The sequence below is a fragment of the Canis lupus genome, chromosome 4 (genome assembly GCF_048164855.1).
Source record: "Canis lupus baileyi chromosome 4, mCanLup2.hap1, whole genome shotgun sequence".
Lineage (NCBI taxonomy): Eukaryota > Metazoa > Chordata > Mammalia > Carnivora > Canidae > Canis > Canis lupus.
In genome coordinates, this window is record NC_132841.1 from 70,158,706 (window position 1) to 70,183,742 (window position 25,037).

Sequence of the window (25,037 nt, forward strand, 5' to 3'; positions counted from 1 at the left end):
CCTTTTCCTTTGAAAATCTGCAGCTGGTTGAACAGTAATACAAGAAAGCAACAAAGGCCTTACAACACATTTTAATTCAAATCCAAGCCTAACCCTCTGGATATCACAAAATAGATTAATATATCTAAGATGCATGATAGAGGGACCACAGTTCCTTTTTCCTCCTGACTCCACCCCCAGTTAAAGAGCCAATTTCTTAAAACTCCTTTTACGAATGAATAACTTAGAGATGTAGTGTAAATCTTGGGCTATTCAAATCAAAATAGAGATAGGGACTTTCCCAAGTCTAAACAAATATAAATTTCTAAACTGAGGCCAAGACTGCCCCCTTTTCTGAGGGCAAGTGAATGTTTCAGTTAGAATTCTGTATCAAAGAAAGAAAATCTAAAATAATAATGTTCTTTAAAAATTGGACATTGCTTTCTCTCTCACAAAATCATTAGGGATCCAGTTTCCTGTTAATTTGCCTTCTCAGCATGCGATTTTCTCTTCATAATCCATATACCTGCAGGAACTCCAGCCATTGTGTCTGCATTTTAGCAGATAGAAAAAAAAAGGGAATAAAAAAAGCACACCACTTCCCTTCTAGAATATTTCCATAAATTCATACAGAATACTTCTGCTTATATCGCATTAGCCAAATCTTAGTCATGAAACTATAAGCAAAATGCAGAAAATAAATATTTAATCCAGGCAGCCATGATTGCAGTTACAAATGCAAAGTTCTAGTGAAAATGAAGGAACAGAATATGGATATTTGGTCTGAACTAGGAGCTTCTGCTATATGAAACAAAACCACCTTCTGGGACTTTCTGTCCACAGTACTGAGTCTTGTACTCACCCCTTTTAGGAAACTTAAAAGGAAATTTGAGTTCAGAGTTCTACAGCATGCATTTTGGGATAAAGCTGCTATAATTTTTTCTGTATCCAGCTATTGTGCTCAATATTGGTTATTATGAATGTAGGCTTGGCACTAAAAGAACAAATACAACAACTTGAGGGCATAAGTTACTGTCACCAAACCAAAGGAGAATTTGCTGGATTCACAGCAAGTCAGTAAAGCGGACACTGAGCTTTTGCAGTTATGAAAAATAGGCTATTTATTGGTTTAGCACCACCCAGGAGAATGGGGAACTAATCTCTAAGTATCAAACTCCCTGATGGCTTGCACGTGAAGGTTTTTATGGGCAAAATTTGAGGCAGAAGTCTCCTGAGAAGGTGGACACCATTGATTGGGGGTCCATGAAGTCATGCTAGTAGGTGTTCTGGTGCTACTTCATCTGGTTCCCCAGGAGGTCTTCTCCATTCCCCAAAAACTTAGAATCTGAAGATTGTAAATATCAAATTTTTTAATTAAATAATTTAATACACATAATGACTTGTGATCAGAATAGCTGCTCAGCACAGGACAACTGGTAGGGCTACATTAAGTGGCAGTTATTGCTATAAAAAGGAAAGGAACAGTTGTATGCAGACGATGTGCCTTAATTGAGCCAAGGACATAATTGCTTTCAATTGAGCTTTATTTAAAATACAATAAGGTTTTCAGATTCCCTTGACACTCTAAAGGACTCAAGGATGTTTGGAGACCCCAGGTTGAGAATCCTATAGGTGGTGAAACCAGCCTAGAGGAGGTTCTTGCTTAATGTCATCAAGTAAGATTTAATAGTAAAGCCCAGATATTCAGGCTTTTTATAAATCTTTCCATTTATTGCCTTGCCTACTGCCTGAATGAATAAGAAATCAGGAAATAATGGATTACTCTCCTATTCCCTCACTAAATACATACCAGTAAGCAATATGGATTCTTCAGAGATTCGGGGCCTTCACAGAAAGATCAGGTTGGGTCTGAACCTTGGAAAACCAATCTCTTGGAAGGGATTTTTTTTTAAAGAAAGGGGAAAAAATACATTATTTTAAAATGTTAAAGGATAGCTAATCTGTTTCAATACTTAACTTTCTAAACACAATAATCTAAAGTAGCCTTATTCATTCCAGAGTAAAATACTGTTGGAGTCTTGTGTGCTCTCCCAAGGAATTCAGGAGATTCTTTGGGATAGCTTCTCCTTGTCATCACATTTTCCCCTCTAAATTTACCCACTTGGCAAGAAAGGCATTCTTGTTACTGTGGTCTTCTTTCCCCATAAACATTGAAAATTCGCAGGATAATTTGTTCAAATTACCAGGAGTGATTCCAACTGTATCCTCCACATTCACTGGCAACTTTGGAAGTGTTTTGCCTCAAAACAGGATTAAACCTTGTATTTAGTTGGATTGGGAAAAGGCCACACAAATTCCTTGGCAAAGAAGTCTCAGAACCAAACTGTTTTATTTCTCATTTTAAATGTATTATAAAGTTGTTGTTGTTGTTCTTTTGTGGTTTGTTATTTCATTTAGAAATAACTTAAAGTGTCAGCAAGGTGACAATAAGCATTATTGAAGAATCTCATACTGTTTTAATTTATTAGGGATGCAAAGAGAAAATAGAAACCAACAAAAAAAAGAGAGAGAGAGAGAGAGAGAGAGAGATTTCCTCCTTTAAATGATTCAGAAATTTTAATACTAAGAAACTCTAATGGTCACCTAATTCAACTTATAGAGAAGATATTCAGCTAATATGGTCAAGGACTTGGCCAAGTTGTGGAAGGAAGAACTCTGAAGAGAAAACAAGGAAAACTGGGTATTAGTAACTGTAATAAGTGAGCACTGCTTTTCTCATTCATAAAATGAGAGAGAAAGGAAGATCTTGGAGAACATCTCCATTTATTCAACTCCAAGACTCCATGACTTTGGTGAGATTCTAGGCTATTCTTAGACCCCAAGACTCCTGATCTGCAGTGCAATGATATTTCTGCTAACTCATACCGTTACCTTCTCAGATTTGATCAAAGTAATCAAACTGGACTGACAACTGTTTCCGTAATCCATCTACATGTCTTCATTCATGATACCATGGTATAATTATTTACTACTTATAATTTTTAATAATTTACACACCTAGCACTTAAATTCACTTTATTCGTGAATTAAACATTAGACCGATTGTTTTCAAGTAACTACCAATGACCAGCACTATAAAAAATGCTAGGGAAAAATTCTTGATGATGACAAGATCTCTACCCTCAAGAAATATGTAATCTGTATGTGAATGGGTAAATATTATTCTCTCTCTCTGATAGATGAGGTAAGAGACACAAGGGGAGGTAAATGATTTGCCACGGTCACACAAAGAGAATGACGCAAGCTTTAAGCTAGCTGAGAGCTCCTGGCTGTTATTCACATGTTCTCATCACTAAATTCAAATAGACTTGCCTGATACATTTTTTTTCATAGCATCCCTCCACCCACTATCATATGTAATACAAAATAAAAACAATATTTAACTCTAACACAAAACTTTCACATAAACTGCAATTAAAACTGCTTCAAAACAATACAGTTCTGAGCTCAGACTAGAATAAAACTGGAACAAAAGACAGTGATATAAAAAAACCCACAGGTTCATAACTAAATTATTTAACTGCTATGAACATGCATTCTTAAGATTAAAAAAGAACAGTTTGGAGGCACCTGGGTGGTTCAGTCGATTGAACATCTGTCTGCCTTCAGCTAAAGTAATGATTTCAGGGTCCTGGGATCAAGCCCCACATCAGGCTTCCTGCTCAGCAGAGAGTCTGCTTCTCCCTCTGCTTCTGCCTCCCACCTCCCACTCGTGCTTTCTCATTCGCTCGCTCTCTCTCTCTCTCTCTCTCTGTCTCTCAAATAAACAAATAAAATCTCAAAGAAAAAAGGAGAGAAAAATTTTTGGTGCAATCCCACCACCTCATTACTTATTTGTCCTAAACCATTCCCAGGAAAAATGACTAAAACTCTGATGAATTTGGAGATTCTGCTTATTTGAATCTTTTCACTTACCTCTTCTATTTTTGATAGTTTTCTGAATCATTGTGTGAGCCCAGTGCTCCAGGAGTGTTTAACTGAATCTCAAGAGCTCCTGCAAACAAGCCCCTTATAACTGTGAAGAGCTGGTATCTATAGCAAACCCTGTAAATAAAAGATCTTATCCTTTGTGAATAGGAAATATAACTTTATACTTGAAGATTATCTCAACAATTATAAATATTGAAATAATCATCTGAAGATTTATATACTGTCTATATCCATCAAACTTCTAGATACTGAAAACTTCTACAGTTTTCTGGATTACCCTGTTCACTTTTCTCATAAAACTTTTGCATAAAATTATAGGTCTACCTAATGTTATACACCCAATGTCATGACCAGGGAATATTTATTACAACCATGAATTATGCTATAGCAGCAATGTGGGTTCTTTATGAACTTAAACACAAACAATTCAAAAACAAAATATGCAAAGAACACTTTTCATCATCATTAAATGTCATGAAATAATTTTTCCAGTTTGTTATAACTGCTTATGAAATTTAAAAAGGAACAAAAACGAAACAAAACAAAAAAACACCATTGAATTCTTTGGTGTGAGATATATTCTATAATACTCTCAAACTAGATTTTTTAAAAAACCATGCCTGAGGGGCAGCCTGGGTGGCTCAGTGGTTTAGCACTGCCTTCGGCCTAGGGAGTGATTCTGGACACCTGGGATCGAGTCCCACGTCGGGCTCCCTGCATGGAACCTGCTTCTCCCTCTGTCTGTGTCTCTGCTTCTCTCTCTCTGTGTCTCTCATGAATAAATAAATAAAATCTTAAAAAAAAAATGCCTGAACAGCAATAATTGGCTAAAAATATCCAATTATACTGATTTATTTCCTGTATATCAGACTATGTCACATATTCTTAACAACAGGTAAAGTATTTTTATTGCTTTTTAAAAATTACAGTATGTTTTAAAATTCTATTCAAAATGCAGATGTTCCTGGCATTAGAGAATTGAGGAAATACTAATTCAAAGACAAGAATTTTCCATTTAGTTCAAAGTTGCCCTTTAGCTTTTATCCTACAATTATTTTATCTGAGATTTTAAAAAATATAAGAAAAGAAGTACCAAAACAACAGTGTTCTTATGAGACATTTTTGCCTGGAATATTTCAATGTCCCATGGAAACACTGCTTCCTATAGATTTTATTTCAATGAAAATAATTTTTTCTGGATGCTTTTAGATTTGTGTGCTTTGAAGTCTGTGGAAGTAGAAATATTTCTATTTTTTCTATAGCCTTGGTAAAATGAAAAGTATGATATAGCTTTGAGGCACCATTCATATCAAAATCCAGTTCAGTTACTTGAAATGACAGTAAACTCTCCTTCATCTTTCCTGTTTTCCTCTTCTTCTTATATTTTGGTCTCTCTCAAAGGAAGCCCATATTATAACTTCATTTCAGCTAATCCAAAAATGCTGCATTATCAAAATGTTCCACTTCAGCTAAATATCCCACAAGCCTAGCTTTGAGCCTTCAAGAAAAACCAAGGTGGCATGTCCTCAGGTAAAAGGAGAAATAGCCATAAGATGTTCTTTTCAAACCATCCATTACCATTAAGTTTGGTTCTCAGAGAATGCTCAGGGGTAAATGGCAAACACTAGAAGAGATTCTACGAGTTAAACTGAACAAACTCTGTGTATACATTATATGCACACATATTTCTCCTATTTTAAGATGAACTTCCATTCTCCCCAAAATAAAAGATGCTATTATTTATCAAGCTGTGTAGTATGAATTCTGCGCAAATTACTCTGGAACTACACTCTGTGATTCTCAACCTTCACTTTTCACATTCATTTAGGAACTTTTAATTTTTAAAGAAAGAAATTTATTTAAGAGAGAGAGTGGGGGTTGGGTGCAGAGGGGGAGGAAGAGAGACACATGAGCAGACTCTGTGCCAAGTGCAAAGCCCCATTTTGGCTTGATCTCATGACCCTGATGTCATGACCCTGAGATCATGACCTGAGCCAAAATCAAGAGTCGGTGCTTAACTGACTGTGCCATCCAGACACTCCCATTTAGGAGCTTTTAAAATTAGCAGAAGTCTTGATTTCATCCAGAGATTCATTCTCATTGGTTTGGGGTACAATCTGAGTATGGTTATTTTTTTCAAAGTTCAGGGGATGTGTGTCATTTACAGCCAGGATTAAGAACCAGTGACCCTGGGTAAAAATTACTTTGTTACATATTCACCCAACCCCAATATATATGTTGTGTATGTCACACTTAACCAAATATTTTCTACTGGAAAATTGATATCTCTAAAAAATATTAAAGCATTATTTGTTCAATTTTGTTTGAAAATTATGTCATGAAAACAATATTTCATAATAATTCTTCCATTATGTCAGTGGAAGATCATGACTTCCTTCTGAAACCAGAAATATGGTCCTTAGTGATAAGTGAGAACTGATTAAGTATGCACAAATATGCAAAGAATCACTGTATGTTAATTATAATTATGACATAGATCTCTGTATATTGATATTCATGAAATAATAGTAACTATAATACAGAGATTCAGATTACAGAATATTACATCACAATGCTAATAATTTTTTATGCAAATGATCTTTGGTTATATTTTTTGTTCCATGTTTGATGTTTAAAATTTATTAAAGTACTTTTAACAACAGAAAAAGAAAGCAAGTAAGAAAACTCACAATTTGGGATAAAAGAGAAAGAACAAGAGAAACAAAAAGAAAAGTGAGCAAAAACTTGTGTGGATTACTTTGGGAGCATCAAGATTATAGCAGGTCTTGAAAGATGACTGTGTAAAAGCCTTGAGAAAAAATCAATTTCAATTTCCTCAGTGTGTTTGTAGCAAGCTGTACGATTTCCTCGTCAACAATAACACTGATAAAACCTTTTGAGAGTGTTAGAACTCTTAGAAGAAATGTGTATTATTGTTAGGTGTCTACAGTTTTTATAGTTTCATTATTTACAAAAGGAGATTCATAAATGATAGATTAGTTTACATAGTCTAGCCCTGCAAATGAAAAGTGCTGTAAAAATGTTTCTTGTTTAAGGATGTAAGAGCTTATCATATTGTAGGTTTTTTTAAACTAGACCATTCTTCCTAATATTTCTATGGCTTTCTTTCATCAATATAATGAGTATTTATTGAATATCAGCTAACTATCAATCTAAAAGTATGTTAAGTAACTAAAATAAAAATAAAAATAAATCAATAAAAACATATTGCAATTTGTATATCACCTCCCCACCCCCGCACACACACAAAAAAACATTTTAACAAATATAATTTAATTTTCTAACACTTAGAGAAAGGAGTGGGCAAATATCTATTTATTTATATAAATCCTGTCTTGTTTTAATATTACATTTATTATGAAAAGAGGTGAAAGACATATATTATCTTGGGTGTACAACCCATATACCGCAGCTCCCTTGGAGACCTGTGTGCAGGTGGACACGGCTGTCCCTCCTTCTCTGCACACTGACTTTCCTGGAAATGAAGAGTAGGCCTTGGTCTTTATGGAATACAGATCCAAGAATCCTGTATCCACAGAAGAAAGGATGTCTCTTCTTTGCCAAGAAGATTAATCCTAATATAAAATAGCAAATTCATAGTTCTGATTTTAAAATTGTTACAGCTACTCAAAGATGATCTCTATGAAAGCAGAAATATTGCCCATCTTATTTACTATACTATCCACTATATCACATCTAGCGGTAAAGTCCTTTCAACAAATGTTTGTTGTTAAATAAGTGTATGAATAGAGTTTATAATTAGGAGATATATTGCATATCCCTACCAGATAAACTTTATCAATAATTGTTTAAAAGTGGTAAACATGTGTATCTATGTATTCTAACATAAGACTGTGTACTATAGTTAGAGGTGAGAAACAAGATGACATATGCCTTTAATAGGAGGTAATCATTAAATGTTAGTTTGTTTCCCCCTTTCTACTATATTACACTGCCTCTAATTTTATTTTATTTTATTTTATTTTAATTTATTTTTTATTGGTGTTCAATTTACCAACATACAGAATAACCCCCAGTGCCCGTCACCCATTCACTCCCACCCCCCGCCCTCCTCCCCTCTACCACCGCTAGTTCGTTTCCCAGAGTTAGCAGTCTTTACGTTCTGTCTCCCTTTCTGATATTTCCCACACATTTTTTCTCCCTTCCCTTATATTCCCTTTCACTATTATTTATATTCCCCAAATGAATGAGAACATATAATGTTTGTCCTTCTCTGATTGACTTACTTCACTCAGCTGCCTCTGATTTTAAAATCACTAAATATATTTACAACTCCCATTAAAATAAACTATCCTATATATTTTAGGTTTCATGAAGGTTGGGGCAATATCCATTTTGATCTTTTTGTTTTGTTTTATTTCTCCAAGTCTTACCATGATATGCAATAAATATTTGCCAAATAAATAAATAAATGTGAACAAATGAATGAACAAATATCCCCGAAGTTATTGGACAATGTTATTGGAGAGTAATAAATAAATAAATAGTAAAAAATAGAAGTTACCATGTATGCTTATATCATTATCCCATTTTATCCTGCAGAAATGAAAGAATACTTTGGAATCATTTTTCTTTCAAAGCTATTACATGCGATCCTCTAATCAAGTCATTTTTAAATCATATTTTAATTTCTATAGGGCTCTACCGAAAATACAAAGGGGATACAAAGCTGTGATGAGCAAGTCTCTGGAAGTTTGGAATGCATTATAACAAAGACAGCACACACACGCACACACACACACACACAATCTAAGGTAAAGAAGATATAACTTTATAATGGTACTGACAAAAAGAACTTTCCAATTAGGAGGAGTCTTTGAAGAGATTTGAACCAGATCGTGTAGATTTTGCCAATTTCAACAGTTAGAGATTGCACAGGGGAGGGAGAATATTCTCATAGCACGGCCATGCAAAGTAACGTAGGGTCTGATGAATAGACTAGTTGGACTGATGCAAAGAATTCACGTAAGAGAGCTATGGAAGAAAAAGCTGGACAAGTTCAAATAAAATAACCAGTGGGGATCCTTGGTTACCCATTCAAGGAGACAAATTGTATTCACTGGAAGATGAGGAAACATGTTTGACAGGTTGAGGTTGGGCTGCCTCTACTGACCTGGCCATTTTGTACCTTCTCTGTCCTTATCTCCTATCAACCATCACCTGGTTTGCTCTACTCCAGCCATAATGACTTTCTTGCTCTTTGTCAAATACATCAAGACTTACCTGCCACAGGGCCTTTGTACTTGCTGCTTAGTGCATCATTACTGCCATGCTCTTCCTCCAGATCTTTGTGTAGCTGGGTCCCTCATTTCATTCTTGCACAGTTCAGCATATTCCTCAAACAGGGATTCTGTCATTCTATACTTTTGTACTCTGCTTTGGTGGTCTTCATAGCATTGCCTAACATCTCTTTCTTACCCAAGGACACATACTTTTTTTGTTGTTTTTATTTCTTGGTCATTTGTCTCCTGCATAAGAAGTTGAAAAATAAACAATGCAGCATGGGTACTCCACCTCTGTCATGTTTATTCCAGAGCTTAGAACATGGGTAGAACAATAGGAATATTCAAGAAGTATTTATTAAATGAGTTAATAACATCTTAATAGATTAATTAACAAATAGCTAAAGAAGAATTTCAGGAAGATTGGCATACAGTATGGGAATCTATGACAACAATCCAAATAAGAGGTAATAGATTAGCTTGAAATGATTACCCATGGAGATTAAAAAAAAATGGAAAAGCTTGATTTGCCTCACTAGGCTCGGAGTCCTTATCTGTAAAACAAAGATTGTTTAACTAGAATTATGATTTCTCATTCCTTTCCAAAATGTGACTGCAAAATATGGAAGTAGCATCAGGAAACCTTGATATCAAAAATAGGGGATGGGAAAAGTTAAAGATGCCTCAAAATTCTACAATAGTGGATTGGAAAATGTTGACACTTGTCCACAGCTAGTGGTAGAAAGACTAAGAGGAGCCAGGGAGGGACATAATGAAGAAGGTTCATGGAGAAAGAGGCAGAAAAGCCACATTGTGGACCAGGTATAAGAAAAGGAGCCATTTCAAGAGAGAAAGGTGGTGGATAGAGTGACACTGGGGAGGATGGGGCCTGGGATGGTGCCAGGGAAGATTCCCTTTAAGAGGTCCTGGATGCCTTTGGAAAGAGACATCCAACTGAAAAATACAGACCCACAATTCTTAATAATAGAAAGCATAGTTGGACACCTGGGAGTCTCAGTGGTTGAGCATTGGCCTTCAGCTCAGGTTGTGATCCTGGGATCCTGGGATTGATTCCTTCATCAGGCTTCCCGCAGGGAGCCTGCTTCTCCCTCTGCCTATGTCTCTGTCTCTCTCTGTGTGTCTCAAATAAATAAAATCTAAAAAAAAAAAAAAAAAAAAAACAAAAAAGAAACAGTCGTCTTCAGTGAAATGAATCCCAAATAGTCCCAGCTTTGAATATCCACCTTATCCTGCACTCAGTCAGTTCACACAAAGCTTTCCTCCTTCTCAGCTCATTGTCCTACCTTAGAAGTTATCACCTAATAAAATCCCTCATTGGAATTATGAGTATTCTAACCATGCATGACTTCTATCTTGCCCATCTCCAATCCACTCTCTAGAAAACTGCCAGAGAGATCTTTTTACATTTTTCCTTGAATCATATCATATCACCTGTTCAGAAGCCAGCTGCGGTTTCTCACTCACCTGTAAAATAAGAGATTCCTTGATCTGACCATGTCCCTCTCTAGCATGTTTTGTTCCATTCTCCTATACTCCCATACCCCCTACTTCCCATCACCCCATTCCTACAGCTCTAGCAACACTACTCTGTTTTATTTGCTGCATAAAAGTTACCACAAATTTAGAGGCTTGCAACCACACACACATATTGTCTCAAAATTCCTGTGGGCCAGGACTATAATCGTTCCTTAAATGGGCCCCCTGACTTCAGGTCTCACCAGGCCACAGTCAAGGGGTCAGCCAGGCTACATTTTTATCTATAGCATCAACTGGGAAAGAAACAATTTCCAATCTCATTTGTGCTGTTGGCAAAATCTATTTCCTTGCATCTAGAGTAAGATCCCTATTTTCTTGCTGGTTTTGGTATGAGAAATATTCTCAATTCCTAGAGGCCACCTCCAATTCTGTGCCACAAAGGCTCTCTCCAGAGGCTTTCTCGCAACATGCTGGTTTGCTTCCTCAAAGACAGCAACACAGAGAGAATCTCTGTCCTAGAGAGTCCCCAGGCCCTCTGTTACGAGTTTTTATCTAATTAAGTCAAGCCCATTTCAGGATAATTTCACTTTGATTAACTCAAATTAACTGATTTGGGACTTCAACTGCATCTAGAAATCTCTTCACCTTTGTCATATTCTGTTGGCTGAAAGTAAGCCACAGGTCTCCCTCACACTCAGGGAGAGGAGACTGCACAGAGCAGAAATATCAGGGTGGGGACTCAGAGTTCTGAGTCACCAGAGCCTTCTTCAGTACAATCTTTCCTAAGGTAGGAATTGTCTACACTGTTGCCTCGGCCTATTAGATTCTTCCTTTCACTCTTCACCTTAATTCCTAAACAGTTTTCAGAACTCAGTTTGCATATTATTTCTTCATTTTCCTTCCTGGACTATCCTGTAAATACCATATGCTACTTATTTATTTATTTATTTTACCATGGTATATATTACAAAAGCTTCATTGAGATGAAATTCACACATTATACAGTTCACCTATTTAAAGTATGCAATGGCACAGATTTTAGTACATTAACAGAGTTGTGTGATCATCATCTAATTTTAGGGTATTTTCATTACCCCGAAGGGAAATTCTGTACCCATCAGCAGCCATTACCAACCCTTATCCCCACAAGCTTTAGCCAAACACAAATCCACTTTCTGTCTCTATACATTTGCCCACTCTGCACACTCCATACAAGTTGAATCATACAGTATGTGGTCTTCGTAAGTGCCTCCTTTTTTTTTTTTTCTAAAGATCTATTTATTTATTCATGAGAGGCACAGACTGCAGAGACATAGGCAGAGGGAGAAGCAGGCTCCTCGCAGGGAGCAGGATGTGGGACTCGATCCCGGATCACCGGATCATGACCTGAGCCAAAGGAAGGCACCCAACTGCTGAGCCACCCAGGCATCCCGATAATTGGCTTTTTTCACTTATCATAATGTTTTGAAGGTTCATTCATGTTGTAGCATGTTATCACTACATCATTCTCACCTACCACATTCAATTTAAGTAACTTTTAATCATATAGCTATACCACATTTTGTTTATTTATCCAGCAATTGTAGACTTTTGGGTTGTTTCCAACTTGAGGTTACTATGACTAATGCTGTTGTGAATGTTCATGCACAAGTTTTTGTCTGAACATATGTTTTTAATTCTCTTGGGATACATCCCTAGGAGTGGAATGACTGAGTCATAAAGCAATTCTATTTTGAGAAACTGTCAAACCATTTTTCAAAGTGGCTATACTATTCCGCTCTGCAACTAGCCATGTATGGAGGGTTTCAACTTCTCCACCTGCTTGTCAACACTCCTTACTGTTCTTTTCCTTGGCGGGGGTTGGGGAAGGGAGCAGTCTACAGGTGAATTTTACCAAATATTTAAAAATTTTAGAAAAAATCATTTGACATAAACTTTCAGAAAATTGAGGAAGGAATACTTAATATATTTATGGGGCCCAAATTACTGATACCTAAACCAACTACGTATTAGACAAAAAAAATTATAGAACAATATTTTTTATGAAAATGGATGCAAAACTAATAATAAAATATCAAATCAAATTCAACAATATATAAAGAATAGTGCATCATGACCAAATGGGGTTTACTGCAGAAATATACAGGTAGTTTAACATTTTGTGAAAACAAATGCAATTTGCTACATTAATAATTAAAATAGACAAATTATATCATTTCTAGAGACACAGGTAAAGACATTGTTAAAATTGAACCCCCATTCATGATAAAACTCTCAGCAAACTAAGAACAGAAGGAGACTTCTATCTGGTAAAGGACAGTATAAAATACAGTAATATTGTCCTTGAGCATGAGACACTGAACCCAATCCTGCTAAGGTTGAGAACTAGACAAGAATATCCTTTCACTATTTTTATTCAACATTATACTGGAAGTTCTAGGCTCTAGGCTCATCCTTAGAAAAGAAAAGTATATATATATGGAAAGGAAGAAGGAAAATCATATTTACCCCCAGGCAACATGTCTGTATATTTCAAAGTTCCCACATCCCACCAACTACTAGGGCTAATAAAGTGAATTTAGCAAGATCACAATACACTGTCAGGAGATAATTCTTGCTGGGTCTCTCATGTTTCTGCCTGACTGTCACAGGGCATGTGGAGGGTGTCTGATTGATGACTCATACTCTGGGTTTTTGTGTTGGCCTCAGGAGGCTGGCTGGAACTTCTGTCTCTGTTTCTACTCATCTGTCTCCAGCGTAATATCCTTACGACCAGTGAAATCATCCTTGATCATCAGGGCTCAGACCTCTCTGCCACCTCCCCTTCTCACTAAGCTCGCCTTTCATCTTTTTTATAACAGCTCCCCTGGTGAGTGTAATGTGGCATCTCACTATAGCTTTGATTGGCATTTCCCTACTGACTAATGACACATCTTATCATGTACTTATCGGTCATTTGGTATATATTTTTGGGATAAGAGTCTATTCAAATTCTTTGCTTACCTTTTTTTTTTTTTTAAGATTTTATTTATTTATTAGAGACAGAGAGAGAGAGAGGTAGAGACACGGGCAGAGAGAGAAGCAGGCCCCATGCAGGGAGCCTGATGTGGGACTAGATCCCAGGTCTCCAGGATCATGCCCTGGGCTGAAGGCGGTGCTAAACCACTGAGCCACCGGACTGCCCATTTGCTTACTTTTAAATTGGACTACATGCCCGTACATTATTGAGTTGTCAGAGTTTTTTTGTTTTTTTGGTTTTGTTTTGTTTTGTTTTGTTTTGTTTTTGCATATAGCCTGGCTACAAGTGTCTTATCAGACATGATTTATAAATGTCTCCTCCCATTCTATAGGCTGTCTGTCTCTTCATTTCTTGTGGGTATCATTTGTAGCACAAAAGTGTTTTATTTTGAAGAAGTCCACTTATCTATTTTTTCTTTCAGGTCTTGTGCTTTTGGTGTGTTATCAAAAAAAACCATTGCCTACCTGAAGGTCGCTAGGGCTTATTCCTGTTTTCTTCTAAGAGCTTTCTAGATTAGTTCTTACATTTAGGTCAATGATCCATTTTGAGCGCATTTTTGTAAATGGTGTGAGGAAGAGCTCCAATCTCACTCTTTTGCATGTGGACATTCCATTGTTCCCGCGAGTACCATGTGTTAAAAAGACTATTCTTTTGCCCTTTGAATTGTCTCAGCACTTTTGTTGAAAATAAATTTACCATGATATAAGAGTTTACTTCTGGACTCTAATTCTGTTCCATTAAGCTCTATGTCTATTCTAGTGCCATACCATCCTGATGGCTATAGCTTTGTAATAAGTTTTAAAGCCAGGAAGTATGAGTCCTTCAACTTTGTTCTTCTTTTTCAAGATAGTTTTTGCCATTCTCAGTCTATATCCATTACTTTAAGCCTTTGAGAACACACCCTCCCAGCTTATATGGTTCCAGACTGAAAGGTCTTTTTTTAGTCCTTCCTCAAATGCCAGACCATTCATCCCTTTGTTTGGAAACATGTTGCATGCCTCCCCAAATTATCACTGACAGTAATCAACAGTGAGCACAGAAAGCGGCTGGAAATCAGGGACAGGATGGAAAACAAGGGACTGTTAAGAGAAAATGACAGATTTAGGTCACCAGAAAGTCTTTGAATAGGATGTTGTGGGAACAAAGTGACTGTCACAGTGAAAAATTAGATCATAAATCTTAGAATAAATTCTTAAAACAGTTTCCTTGTGTTTTTATTTTCCTCATGTGGACTGGGTAGATTGTGTTGACTAAGTTAGTTCATTTTCTCAGACTCCTGCAAAATGAAATAAATCTGTGCTGTTTCTCATGTTCTCTTTGCAGATCCTGCCTTTTGGCCTTTTGTTGCTAAATGTTCATGAGATTTTTCATACCAGTTGGAAATTAAACAGTCCATGCTTTAATCATGCTCAAAAGAAAAAAACAAGTTAGTTTGGAGACACACATATCTAGGAGTTGCAGTAAAGTTACCCACATATGAAGCTTTTGAGATCACATGTCTATGTGCCAACTCTTTACATAGTCATATCAGACCCTTTCAGACGACCAGAGAAAGTGACTGCTTTCATTTCACAGAAGCAGAAACTGAAGGTCCAAGAGATAAATGGACTTGCCTACATAAATGAGGATGATAGGGAAAGAGCCAGTATCAAAGTGCAGTTTATCAGCCTCCCTTGGGTCACTGTTACAGGTTAAACTGTGTCTTCCAAAAATATATATTGAAGTCCTAACCACTGGTGCCTGTGAATACAAACCTATTTAGGAATAGGGTCTTTTTAAATATAGTCAAGTTGAGTTCATTAGAGTGGGATTTAATTAAATATGACATGTCATTATGCGAAGAAATGTGCCATGTGACAACAGAGACAAAGATTGTCTGCAAGCCAATGAATGCCAGCAGTTGATGGGAACCATCAGAAGCTGAAAGAGGTAAGGAAATACTCTCCCCTACACACTTCAGTGGGAGCATGGTCCAACACCTTGATTTTGGACTTCTAGCCACTAGAATTCTGAGATAATGAATTTCTGTTGTGTGATGTCACCTAGTTTGTGGTACTGCATTATATCACACCTAGGAAATGAATACAGACACTATGAATTTCTTAACACAAGACTTTATAACAGGAAATAAGCCATCTCAGAGCCCCAAATGCTGCCTCACAATATAAGAAGTCTTGCTATTCAAACTCAATTCCACTGAACTGGGACAAATTCAATCTTGGCCAGTGACCATGGTATAAAATATTCTGCGTGAATACTGTCAATACTGAAAAGCTTCCTACATCATGATTCAGAGAAACCCCCCTTTTGCCCAACTCTGTCAGTTCAAAATTTCTTCCTCAAATTAATTTGCCTTCCATTTACATCCATTCATTAATAAAAGTTCTGTTTTTTGAGGGTACTCAGGATTGTCTAATTTCCCTTTCATATCACGATACTTTATACATTTAAAATCAGAGAGACAGGAACACCTGGGTGGCTCAGCGGTTGAGTGCCTGCCTTCGGCTCAGAGTGTGATCCTGGAGTCCTGGGATCAAGTCCTGCATCAGGATCCCTGCATGGAGCCTGCTTCTTTCTCCGTCCATGTCTCTGCCTCTCTGTGTGTCTCGCATGGATAAATAAATAAAATCTTTAAAAATATCGAGAGATAACATCCACAGCCCATTTTGTTCTGAGAATCTCAGATGTTCCTCATAGATCATGCTCCAAAACCATTCACCCATTCACCCACCCCTACTGGACAAGTGAATCAGTGTCCCTCTAAGTGCAGTACCCAGAACTGAATGCCAAATTTTCAACATTAAATGCTTAGAAGAGATAAAAACAGAGCCAGCTGTTTGCTCTCTAGACACCTGTTCTGAAACAAAAAAACTATTACTATAATAGCCCCAATTGTCTCTCAATGAGGTAAATCTTGACAAATAGAAGAACGGCTTATTCTAACATGCTGTCTACGGCCATACCACTCTGAATGCGTCTGAGCTCATAGGTCATGATGGATCCTCATAGGATAGGATTAATGGTCTCATGAAAAAAAAGGAAATGGAGATCTCCTGGGTGGTGCAGTTGGTTAAGTGGCCAACTCTTTGTTTCAGCACAGTTCATGATCTTGGGGTCCTGAAATTGAGCCCTGAGTTGGGCTCTTTGCTCAGCGGTGAGTCTGTTTGAGATTCTCTCGCCCTTTCCCTCTGCCCTTCCTGCTCATGCTCTCTCTCTAAAATAAACAAATAAATCTTTGGAGGAAAAAAAAAGGAAAAGAGCCCTCATTCTCTCTCTCTGAATTCATGGGCTCTGCAAAAATCAGGAAAAAGTTAACTTGAGAAAAAGTGAAAGGAGCAATCATTTACTCATACAACCTTGACCAAGCTTTTGATCATCAATAAACCCTAACTCCCTCATCTCTAAATTGGAATTATTATATTATGATAGTTGGGAGAATACAATAAAGCATTTTATGTGAAGCAGAAAGCTTTCAAATGCATTCAAATAACATTATTTACCTCCTTAAGCATTGCATTTCACTGGCTATTACCACTAACCTTGAAGATCCACAATGTGATAAATTAAATAACAAATATGAAAAGGATTATTTATGGAATTATATTCCACTAAGAAAATTCTATATTGTAGGCTGTGGAGTGATATATTAAAAATTGTCTTTGTTACCTATTAACCAAATATTTCATTAAAAAAAAAAACCCCTCATTTAATAAGTCAAGTGCCATGTGGGTATACTTTAGTCATGCCTTAAATATTCATAGGCAAGATGTTGTCTACCCAAGGAAAACACAGTTAAGGAAGCCTTGGGGAACAATAAAATTAAAAACAAAAATAGAAAACACCCTGCTCTGTATCCAGCAAAAGCAGGAAATGGGATATATAAAGGAAATAACCAAAATGGGAGCATGGAAGACACTTAAAGTACTTATATCAGATTAGAACCCACTAATTCAATGTGATCTGGATCAAGATGTGTTTATAGAACATTATAAGCAGCCAAAATATTAAGGTATTTGTGTATATTATTGTTATTTAATCATAATCAAATAAATACAAGTAAAGATAAATGCAGAAAGGCTAGGAAAGAGTAAAAGGAATGATTAAAGTTTTGGAAGATGATAAGTAGGAGGTGAACTATGACACATAAAAGTTATATAATCTGGTCAAAAGGAAAAAACAGCTAAGCATTTATTAATACTTGCTTATAAATATATAAAGAGTTTCTAAAAGTATGCCTGCTCTTTTTTTTTTTTTTTAATGTCTGCTCTTCCTTTGCTTTTCCTAAGATGTGAATAAAGGGGCTTAACCAATAACAATGTTTTAAGTATGTTGGTTTTCAAGCACGTGAGATAAGATGTAGAATTAGATTTACATCAGTCTTAAAAGGAAGGAGAAACCATTTCATGTCTTAGTATTGATGTTTCTCTAGGTACAAATCACAAATTCGACTGATGACAATTACAAATACATAATATTCTAGAAACTAGAATCCTATGGAAAAAAATTAATCACTCTTTAGGAAAAAATTACATATGGCCTAATCAGTTATGCAAAGAAACAGATAAGCACCATTCTGTTGGCAGTCCCTATGAGAATTTCTTTGATGGAGGAAGATATTTTAAAAAGTCATTGATAATCTTGGCCATGGTGGAGAAGGGCAGATGGTAAGGCACCTAAGAGTGCATGTAGTGACAGGGGCAAGAGTGGTTTGTGTGTTGCTTCTGAGGGAAAGGAGAAAGATGGGTGAGGGTGGGGAGATTCACCAAGAAACTAAACTGCGTGAGCCTCCTCATAAGCACATTTTTAAAAACTTGACAGGGCAGCTGGGTGGCTCAGCGGTTTAGCACCGTCTTCAGTCCAGGATGAGATCCTGGAGACCTGGGATCGAATCCCATGTTGGGCTCCCTGCATGGAGCCTGCTTCTCCCTCTGCCTGTGTCTCTGCCTCTGTGTGTGTGTGTGTGTGTGTCTCTCATGAATAAATAAATACAATCTTAAAAAAAAAAAAAAACTTGACAGTGGGACATCAATACCTTCAAAAGAAGAAATCCTGTTATATGCAACAATGCAGATAAACCCAAAAGGCATTATGCTAAGTGAAATAAGCCAACAGAGAAAACATGGTATCACTTATATGTGGTATCTAGAAGAAAAAAAAAAAAAAACCAAGTCAAGAGAAACAGAAGAAAAAAGCATTTGCCAGAGAGTGGAGGTGGGGGAGATAAGGAGATATTTGTAAAAGGATACAAACTTACAGCTATAAGATGAATAAGGTCTGAGGTCTAATGAAAAACATAGACTATAGCTGATAACACTGTTACCTTATAATTGAAATCTGCTAATGGAGTATAACTTAAAAGTTCTCAAAAAAGATAAATATGTAAGATGATGGATTTGTTATTAAACTTCATGGGGGGGGAACTCTTTCACAATGTTTACCTATATCAAACCATCACATTGTATACTTTAAATATCTCACAATTTTATTTGTCAATTATACTTCAATAAAGCTGGAAAAATTTTGCAAAATGCTTACTTAGATTAAACAGATTCTTATAAAAAACAGTTGAAGGAAGCTGAGATTTGAATCTACGGTGCTGTGGGAACTGATGTACCCAGTGAGTTGCTAAGTGCAGAGTGGTGGGTGCAATCATTAAAGAGATGAGGGATTTTCTGCAGAAGATTTAAAGGCATTAATAAACCAACTAAGTATTTGTCTGCTTTGATGAGCAATTTTAAACAACATAAAGGACACAATACTCATCCTTGAAAAAAAAACATTTTTTGTTGTTGGTCTAAGTTCTAAATCTAAACAACTCTCCTTAGTACTGTTGAAATTTAATAATACATGGATAAGCTACAAATTAGCATTTGTAAAAAAAAAATTAGCATTTGTCCAATACTTCTCTCTCTCTCTTTTTTTTTTAAGATTTTATTTATTTATTCATGAGAGACACAGAGAGAGAGAGACAGGCAGAGACACAGGCAGAGGGAGAAACAGGCTCCATGTAGAGAGCCAGACAGGGGACTCGATCCTGGGACTCCAGGATCACACCCTGGGAGGAAGGTGGCACTAAACTGCTGAGCCACCCGCGATGCCCAATACTTCTCTTTTAATAAACATTGTGTTCTACATGAGAGTTAATTTGGAGAAATCCCGGTTAAACCTGCAGCCCTCAACACACACAGACTTGGGGTCATGAGGTGGTCGCAAGACTAAGAATTCAATTTCTATTTCTTTAATTTGATAATCTCTGAGGTACCATTATTTATTTCAAACTGACTGTTCAAAAGTAGAAATACTTTTGAAGAAATATCAGAAGTGATCTCAAGTGTTCCCAAGCAATATAATGAAATTATAATTTTTGTGAATATATCATTTGAATGTGGCTAGAATTGGTCTTTGCAAACAGACATGATAGTTTTGCGATTTCCTGAAGGTATTATGAAGTGAGATTTTTTTGGATCTCTTCACCATTCTTATGTTCATATTTTTTTCCTAATAGGAAGAGGATATTGGGTAAAAAACTAATGAAATTTGAATAAAGAACAGGCTTTAGTTAAAAATAATGCATATATCAGTCCATTACTTGTAAAGTGTATCATTCTAATGCAAGATGTTAATAGGGAAACTGGGTTTGGATATAAGGGAACTTTTTGTGCTATATTAATAATTTTCCTGTAAATCTAATATAGTTCTGAAAAGTAAAGTTTTAATAAGTCTTAATTCTCTAAAAATTTATATGATTGTTGCTGCATGTGCAGGAAATATTTTTAAATTAAACCTAACAAAAATTGCTTTTTTGACCAATTATGAGCAAATATCAATGAAAATTTAACTATACCATCTATGAACATGAATACACAAAGAAAAATAATATCTATGAAGTCATTTCAATTTTCCAGAAATTAGGGATTGAAAGCAGATATTGTAATATTATTCATTATTGTGACAGGCCAAAATGTGGTTATAAGTTTTTCTTTCTTACTTCAAAAAGTGAATCTGTGTTATTAAAAATATTAGACCATTATTTTCCCTTTCTGTGCTGTTATATATATTTATTTTTCATCTATTTTTACTGGTAAAATAAAATATATTTAATATATATACAAAGTACAATAACCAAAAATTTCCATTATCTTTCTGGTCACTAGTATTGTTTACTGAGCTTCATGATTAGTACTGAAAATATTTTGTCTTGTAGAAGGAATTTTATTAAAAAATCATTGACTTCAAATTTTACCAGGGGACAGATCCAAACAGCCTCAAGATAGAATAAATTCTGATAATTAATAAAAATCTCATAAAGCGTCATACTGATCCTAGGACCAGGAGAATTCAACCGTTACCTTGGTTTCATACTCAAAGCAACAACAATAAAAAAAAAGAAGGGAGGAAAGAAAGAAAGAAAGAAAGAAAGGAAGAAAGAAAGAAAGAAAGAAAGAAAGAAAGAAAGAAAGAAAGAGCAAGCAAAAGAAAGAACTTGGGATTGGGTTAGGATGTGGGTACGTGTATAGAAACTAGGTATTTTATGAAGATACCTGAGTGACTAAAATTTTATATCCAGAAAAGGAAAATTTTCCAACCAGTTTGTTTCCAGCAACTATTCGCAAATACATTCTCTCTCCAAATAAGCCACTAGTTGTCAGAATTTCTTTTTCCCATCCCAACACACAGGATTATTACTGCTTTAATGTACACGCAAGGGAGGAGGACAGAAAAATCAAAACACAACTCTAAATGTATATTTGAATTTCTGAAGTTCCATATATGGTGTAAAAATGATCCCCCAAATAATTCATGATTCTAAATAATCTACCCCCCCGATCTCCCACTGGGATATGAACCTACCTTCTTACAATCCCAATTAAGAATCCTTGATATGAAGGATCTTTCATTTGCTGGAAATTTAATGGATATTGACCATACATTGTATGATGGCTGGGTTCCTCTATTTCATTCTTACCATTAGCTCATCACATCACTAGTATCATAGTCTATCTCTGAGGTAGGTTGATTTGGCCATGCTGGGTGCCATGCTGGGTGCCATGCTCTTGCCATCTCAGTTCACAAACTTTATTAACAGCATTCATGATCCCCAAGTTCCAGAACATCACTAACTTGTAGCACACACTACCTGGCTTCACTTTTGGGATCTGGCCTCATCTTTTCACCTCTTGGTGACTTATAAAATTGGAAAAGGAATAGGAGGAAGAAGAGAGTGAGGTTTATTCCCAAAAAGCTTTAAAGGAGAATCTGTAGTTGTTCATTATTTAAAGCTTTTGTTTTTCATAACCAGATTTGGTTTCATTCTTAGCTTTTAGACCAGTGATCTCACACTCTCATTTCCCAAGCTTAGAAAATAAATTCAAAGGTGTCTCATAAATTTCATACTCATATGGTTCTCCGATTTTCAAGGATAGTAAAAAATCATTTTCTATTTTGTCCTTTAAGAATATTCATGTTCAGCTGATTATGTGTCCTCATTTTTTGTACAAAATGTTTAATCTGTGTATCTACTTATAAAACATTCTTTCAAATTCAACAAGAATAGTCTGAAGTTCCTTTATAGCATAATATACTTAATAAGAGAAAATATTTAAGTTCTTCCTCATGAAGCCAGTTTTCCAGCTTCTATTATTTTTATAACTGCCCTTGTGAGTGAATATTATAATTGCAACAATAATACAGTCAGCTAAGAGATCAAATTAGAGAAAAAAAATAACTCATCACTAAAATCAGTCAAAGCATTCAAGAGCTCTCTTGGATCAACAAATGGGTCCTGTACTTATTTCAACATTTGGAGCAAAAAAGTGACTCAGCTCTGCCAAACATGGACACAGTATGTTCTCCTCCAAAACCTATATGTTTCTTTCCCACTTAGTTTCTTCCCAACTTTAATAAACTATGTTCCAAAAGTCCATTAATTGAGTCTATTTGGATTTGTAATGCTTTTTCCCAGAGAAATGTGATGAGCATGTTTCCAGGCCTGCCCACAAACTCTATTTATTCATAGAATGTTAGAGCTAGAGGGACTTAAAAAATCATTTAATATAACCATTTTAAAACCTTAATGTTACTGAAATTATAATACTAGTTGCTCCCAGGGAGCCTCCAGAGACCTTCATGAGTTTGTTGAGGCTCCTCTGTGTCCTGAAAAGGCCAGTTTATTTACGGTTATAGAAGACAACATCCAGGAAGCTGTATCAATAACTGGGTTTATCCTGAGAAAATCTTTGTGAAAGCTAGAACATTCTCTAGTTTTGGAGATTCATCATGAAAGGGGCACTAGCAGCAAAGCACAGTGAAATCATTCCCTGGATAGGAGTGTCTCACTAGAAAGCAGGAGCTCTCAATCTAGAATCTCTTTACATAAACCAGCTTTATCTACTTTGTCAATACTTTTCCTTGACTGAGTTGACTTCACACAATAGTTCTGTGAAGGACATGATAAAAAGAAGCATCACCTCACTTGGCACCAAAACACTATACACACTCAGGGAATTTGGAGTGGCAGCAATGTCACACACACAGCTTGTACAACCTCACATTTATTTCTCAAATGTCTAGATTCAGGATTATTTAGCCCTATAAACTCCATACAATATCAGGGAGAAATCAAACTTCATCCTTAGATGGAAGAATCCCAATGGAGCAAAATGACATTTGTAAATAATAATTTCTTAGCAAGAAAGATCACAGAACAAGCTTGTTCCACCTTCTTGTAAAAGCCATGTCACTTTTATTTAATTATCTAAAAAGAAACTCATCTTCTTCACCTCCATTAATTACCTAAAGAAAAATCTCATCTCCTTCAATTAATTTTCCCTAACATAACATGGACCATCATAGAGAATTACTGTCCTGGGACCAATTTAGTTTTTATTTGTTTTTGTTTGTTTTTGTGTTTTGTTTTGTTTGCATAAAAAAAAATAAAAACTCATAATATTATATTTGGTTGTCTGTGAAGTATTATGATATTATGATCATATAAATAGAGACCTTTTATTTCTTGCTAGTGAAAAGTGTCCCAGCTAATTATTCAGATATTTAACACAAACTCTGGAGTTCAGACTGAAAATTTGGTTCCACTAATCTAATACTTATAAATTTGGGAAAGTTACCAGATCATACCAAGCCTTAGTTTTTACCACCAGTAAAATGGTAATAATAATAATATCATTAAATCCACAAAGCAATTTTAAGAATTAAGGGTAGAAATGCCCAGTGAAGATGGCAGAGTAGAAAATACTAAACCGACTTTGTCCCACAGATGCAACTAGTTAACATCAACATGAGTGTAAATAAATCAGAAAACGAACCCAGACTGGCAAAACAGACTCTCCACAGCCAAATGTAGAGGAAGAGGCCATGTTACAGAGGGTAGGAAGGGTAGAGACACAGTCAGGAGCTAAATGGACTCACTGGACTGTCCACAGGAGGGAGAAACACAACAGATATGGAGGGGGAGGGTCAGACCTCAGGCATCAGGCACCCAGGCATGAGGGACCCATACAGGGAAGACTAATCCCTGTAACATTTGGCCTAGATTTATGAGTTCTTACAATCAGAGGAGCTTAGCAACTGGAACTTTCAAAGCAGCAGTTCGAAAAACACCTGGGGTATACAGGAAAGAGATTAATTTACTAACCTCAGAGCACATCCTGGGTGGGCAGAGATCTTTGGGAGACTTCTCCAAGAAGAAAAAGCTGGCAGGTGTCATTTCCCTCCCCTGCCCTTCCCCTGCTTAGATACTTGAACATCTGCAGGAACCAGCTCAGTGGCAAAACTTTCACACTTCTGCAGATCTCTCTCCAACAATCTGACCAGCCTTGAATGGAATTTTCCCAAGCAGCTGAAGGCACCTTCCTGAGGTAGACCAGCATAGACCTTGAACACACTGTGCAATCCACCTCCAAGTTTCCTGTGGACACACCCACTCCAAACTGGTAGGCCTTGGAAGGAATTTCCCCAGGCAGCTGCAGGTCTCCTGTAGCAGACCAGCATGGACCTTGTTGGCACTATGCCTTCCACTCCTGTGTTCTCCTGCAGATCTGCCCCCATCCAATATGCCATTGATTAGAGCCTATCTAAAACTGTACCACAAATCTGGCAGTGTGCAAGCAGATGGACAAGAGCCAGCACCATTCCAAAGTGACTTTTGTCCCACAGAGAAAGGAAGTTAACCACACACACCAGCTCCCCTGCAGCCCCAGCTGTGTGCTAAGGGCAGACATCTGGTTAGACTACAGACTGATTAGACCCACCAACAAAGGCTTCTCAGGAGATAACACAGGGAAATTGCCCTGCAGTTTTGTGCTACTGCT

At 36.4% G+C, this 25,037-nt stretch overlaps 1 long non-coding RNA gene across 2 annotated transcripts in view; it reads right to left on the reverse strand.

Annotated features, from left to right (window-relative positions):
- LOC140631625 (uncharacterized) overlaps window positions 1-24,657 on the reverse strand; it is a 64,555-nt gene extending 39,898 nt beyond the window's left edge. The window contains exon 1 of one of the 2 annotated variants that reach the window (XR_012029151.1): window positions 24,362-24,657. This is a non-coding gene — a long non-coding RNA (uncharacterized lncRNA). Of the gene's footprint in view, window positions 1-9,195; window positions 9,501-24,361 lie in introns of those variants that run through there. The other variant, XR_012029152.1, reaches the window with a different exon arrangement.
- Window positions 24,658-25,037: the final 380 nt, after the last annotated feature.